Source organism: Tasmannia lanceolata, unplaced genomic scaffold, assembly GCF_043159265.1.
Source record: "Tasmannia lanceolata isolate RefF3 unplaced genomic scaffold, GAP_Taslan_0.1 ptg000194l, whole genome shotgun sequence".
Classification (NCBI taxonomy): domain Eukaryota; kingdom Viridiplantae; phylum Streptophyta; class Magnoliopsida; order Canellales; family Winteraceae; genus Tasmannia; species Tasmannia lanceolata.
In genome coordinates, this window is record NW_027518870.1 from 332,501 (window position 1) to 337,500 (window position 5,000).

Below are 5,000 nucleotides of genomic sequence, written 5' to 3' on the forward strand. Positions count from 1 at the left end.
GCTGTTAGCGACGACTTCTGAAGACGCAACGAGACGCGACGGGTTTGCGCCCAGACGCGACGAGGCGATGCGGGATCTGCGCCCAACCGTGCCTACACCCGCCGACTTGATGCGGGAGCTGCTGGCCCAAGCATGCCTAGCGTGCAAGGCCTGCGTGCAAGGCTAGTGTGCAAGGCTCGTGGGCAAGGCTAGTGCGCAAGGCTAGTGCCCAAGGTCTGTGTGCAAGGCTAGTGCCCAAGGCTAGTGAGCATGGCCTGTGTGCAAGGCTAGTGTGCAAGGCTTGTATGCAAGGCTAGTGTGCAAGGCTGGTGTGCAAGGCTTGTGGGCAAGGCTGGTGCGCAAGGCTAGTTCCCAAGGGTTGTGTGCAAGGCTAGTGCCCAAGGCAAGTGCGCAAGGCTCGTGCCCAAAGCTAGTGCGCAAGGCTTGTGTGCAAGGCTACTGCGATGGGCCAGTGCCCAAGGCTTGTGAGCAAGGCTAGCGTCCAAGGCTTGTGCGCATGGCTTGTGCGCAAGGCTTGTGTCCAAGGCTTTTGTGCAAGGCTCGTGCGCAAGGCTAGTGTGCAAGGCTTGTGCGCATTGGCAGGTAGCCCACCAGCATGCACGATCCAAATGCCACTCACGCGACAACACGGTGCCAAGCCGGGCATGGTGTGCACTCAAAACCAATCAACGGACAGAGGTCATGCGTCATGGGGAGGATCTAGCAAGGCCATGGGGAAGGTCATGGAGGACCTTGGAAGCAAGCGCAAGACGAGAGCGAATCGAACAAGGGGCCAGGACGGGGCCTTGTGCCCATGGTCTTCGCAAGACAGCGTCCAAGGCACCCGAAAGCCCAAGGGAACCCAAACCCGGCCGACACTTGCAATCGCACATGCTCTCTGCAACACACCATCAATGCCGCCCAACGGGGCCAGCACGAGCAGTCCTCCGCGGTCCCCTGGCCCTGCGCACGTTTGTCTTCGAAACCGAGCATCAATGCCACAGAAAGTGCCGGGGCGCCAGCTGGAGCCATCATCCGCGTTGCCATGGCTCGCTTGGCCTTGGCTTGCCAGGCCCCGACACGAGCAATCGCGCATTTTCTTTGCAACCGACCATCAATGCCGCCCAACGGGGCCAGCACGAGCAGTCATCCGCGGTCCCCTGGCCCTGCGCACGTTTGTCTTTGAAACCGAGCATCAATGCCACAGAAAGTGCCGGGGCGCCAGCTGGAGCCATCATCCGACGTGCCATGGCTCTGGTCCCATGGTCTTCGCAACCGAGCATTCGTGACACCCGCGGGGCCAGGACACCAACCCTTCCGACACGAGCATTCGCGCATGTTCTTTGGCCACACAACGGCGCCAGCACGAGCAAAATCATCCGCGGTGCGGTGGCCTTGCACGGCCTTTTGTCTTTGGAACCAACCATCAGTGCCACGGGAAGTGCCGGAGTCCCGGCATCCGCGGTGCCAAGTCATTGCGCCCTTGGTCTCTGCAGCGGGGCATGCCGGGCACTCCCAACCATTGCAAGCAAGCAAGCAAGCAAGAAAGAAAGTAAGTAAGTAAGTAAGTATTACATATAGGGGCGGGACATGCGGGGAGATCTGCGAAACGTGCATTACGGGGCACACGCGTACCTACCGGGGCATACCGACCCCTATTGGGGCACACGTGTGCATATCGGGGCATACCGGGCCTATCGGGGCACACGCGTACATACCGGGGCATACCGAGCCCTACTGGGGCACACGTGCGCATATCGGGGCGTACCAAGCCTATCGGGGCATACGCATGTATCCCAAGGCATACCGAGTCAATCCGGGCATACGCGTTCATACCGGGGCGTAACGGGCCTATCGGGGCATACTTGGGCATATCCGGGCAAAAAATGCCCAAAACTTGCGCAACCTTGGCAACCGTGGTCCATTCCTCTCTATATGCCTAGCCTTGCCAACCGTGGTCCATTCCTCACTATATGCCATGGCCTTGTGCCCATGGTCTTCCCAAGACAGCGTCCAAGGCCCCCGGAAGGCCAAGGGAGCCCAACCCAGCAATGCCCTGCTATGGCAAGCCAAGGCCAAGCATTCCGGTGCCTATCCGGGCAAAAATGCAATTCCTCTCTATATGCCTAGCCTTGGCAACCGTGGTCCATTCCCCACCATATGCCATGGCCTTGTGCCCATGGTCTTCCCAAGACAGTGTCCAAGGCGCCCGGAAGGCCAAGGGAGCCCAACCCAGCAATGCCCTGCTTTGGCAAGCCAAGGCCAAGCATTCCGGTGCCTAACCTTGGCAACCGTGGTCCTTTCCTCACCATATGCCATGGCCTTGTGCCCATGGTCTTCGCAAGACATCGTCCAAGGCGCCCAAAAGGCCAAGGGAGCCCAACCCAGCAATGCCTTGCTAGGACAAGCCAAGGCCAAGCATTCCGGTGCCTATCCGGGCAAAAACGCCCAAAGCATGCCCATTCCTTAGCCTATCCAGGCAAAAACGCCCAAAATCTGCACATTCTAGTGCCTATCCGGGCAAAAACGCCCACCAGCATGCCACCCTCCTATAGGGTTTGCGCAACCAACCAGCCTAACCACCAGTGGCAACCAAAGGTGCTGTTAGCGACGACTTCTGAAGACGCAACGAGACGCGACGTGTTTGCGCCCAGACGCGACGAGACGATGCGGGATCTGCGCCCAAGAATGCCTAGACCCGTCGACTTGATGCGGGATCAGCTCGCCCAAGCATGCCTAGTGTGCAAGGCCTGTGTGCAAGGCTAGTGTCCAAGGCTAGTGTGCAAGGCTTGTGTGCATTGCTCGAGTGCATGGCTTGTGTGCAAGGGTTGTGCGCAAGGCTAGTGTGCGGGGCTTGTGCGCATGGCTAATGTGCACGGCTTGTGTGCATGGCTACCGTGCAAGGCTAGTTTGCATGGCTAGGGTGCAAGGCTCGCATGCGAGGCTAGTGTGCAAGGCTGCGTGCAAGGGAAGCGTGCAGGGCGAGTGTGCGAGGCCACTGTGCACGGCGCCAGCACTAGCGAGCCATCATCCGCGTTGCCATGGCTCGCTTGGCCTTGGCTTGCCAGGCCCCGACACGAGCAATCGCGCATTTTCTTTGCAACCGACCATCAATGCCGCCCAACGGGGCCAGCACGAGCAGTCATCCGCGGTCCCCTGGCCCTGCGCACGTTTGTCTTTGAAACCGAGCATCAATGCCACAGAAAGTGCCGGGGCGCCAGCTGGAGCCATCATCCGACGTGCCATGGCTCGCTTGGCCTTGGCTTGCCGGGCCCCGACACGAGCAATCGCGCATTTTCTTTGCAACCGACCATCAATGCCGCCCAACGGGGCCAGCACGAGCAGTCATCCGCGGTCCCCTGGCACTGCGCACGTTTGTCTTTGAAACCGAGCATCAATGCCACAGAAAGTGCCGGGGCGCCAGCTGGAGCCATCATCCGACGTGCCATGGCTCTGGTCCCATGGTCTTCGCAACCGAGCATTCGTGACACCCGCGGGGCCAGGACACCAACCCTTCCGACACGAGCATTCGCGCATGTTCTTTGGCCACACAACGGCGCCAGCACGAGCAAAATCATCCGCGGTGCGGTGGCCTTGCACGGCCTTTTGTCTTTGGAACCAACCATCAGTGCCACGGGAAGTGCCGGAGTCCCGGCATCCGCGGTGCCAAGTCATTGCGCCCTTGGTCTCTGCAGCGGGGCATGCCGGGCACTCCCAACCATTGCAAGCAAGCAAGCAAGCAAGAAAGAAAGTAAGTAAGTAAGTATTACATATAGGGGCGGGACATGCGGGGAGATCTGCGAAACGTGCATTACGGGGCACACGCGTACCTACCGGGGCATACCGACCCCTATTGGGGCACACGTGTGCATATCGGGGCATACCGGGCCTATCAGGGCATACCGGGCCTATCGGGGCACACGCGTACATACCGGGGCATACCGAGCCCTACTGGGGCACACGTGCGCATATCGGGGCGTACCAAGCCTATCGGGGCATACGCATGTATCCCAAGGCATACCGAGTCTATCCGGGCATACGCGTTCATACCGGGGCGTAACGGGCCTATCGGGGCATACTTGGGCATATCCGGGCAAAAAATGCCCAAAACTTGCGCAACCTTGGCAACCGTGGTCCATTCCTCTCTATATGCCTAGCCTTGCCAACCGTGGTCCATTCCTCACTATATGCCATGGCCTTGTGCCCATGGTCTTCCCAAGACAGCGTCCAAGGCCCCCGGAAGGCCAAGGGAGCCCAACCCAGCAATGCCCTGCTATGGCAAGCCAAGGCCAAGCATTCCGGTGCCTATCCGGGCAAAAATGCGATTCCTCTCTATATGCCTAGCCTTGGCAACCGTGGTCCATTCCCCACCATATGCCATGGCCTTGTGCCCATGGTCTTCCCAAGACAGTGTCCAAGGCGCCCGGAAGGCCAAGGGAGCCCAACCCAGCAATGCCCTGCTTTGGCAAGCCAAGGCCAAGCATTCCGGTGCCTAACCTTGGCAACCGTGGTCCTTTCCTCACCATATGCCATGGCCTTGTGCCCATGGTCTTCGCAAGACATCGTCCAAGGCGCCCAAAAGGCCAAGGGAGCCCAACCCAGCAATGCCCTGCTAGGGCAAGCCAAGGCCAAGCATTCCGGTGCCTAACCTTGGCAACCGTGGTCCTTTCCTCACCATATGCCATGGCCTTGTGCCCATGGTCTTCGCAAGACATCGTCCAAGGCGCCCAAAAGGCCAAGGGAGCCCAACCCAGCAATGCCTTGCTAGGACAAGCCAAGGCCAAGCATTCCGGTGCCTATCCGGGCAAAAACGCCCAAAGCATGCCCATTCCTTAGCCTATCCAGGCAAAAACGCCCAAAATCTGCACATTCTAGTGCCTATCCGGGCAAAAACGCCCACCAGCATGCCACCCTCCTATAGGGTTTGCGCAACCAACCAGCCTAACCACCAGTGGCAACCAAAGGTGCTGTTAGCGACGACTTCTGAAGACGCAACGAGACGCGACGTGTTTGCGCCCAGA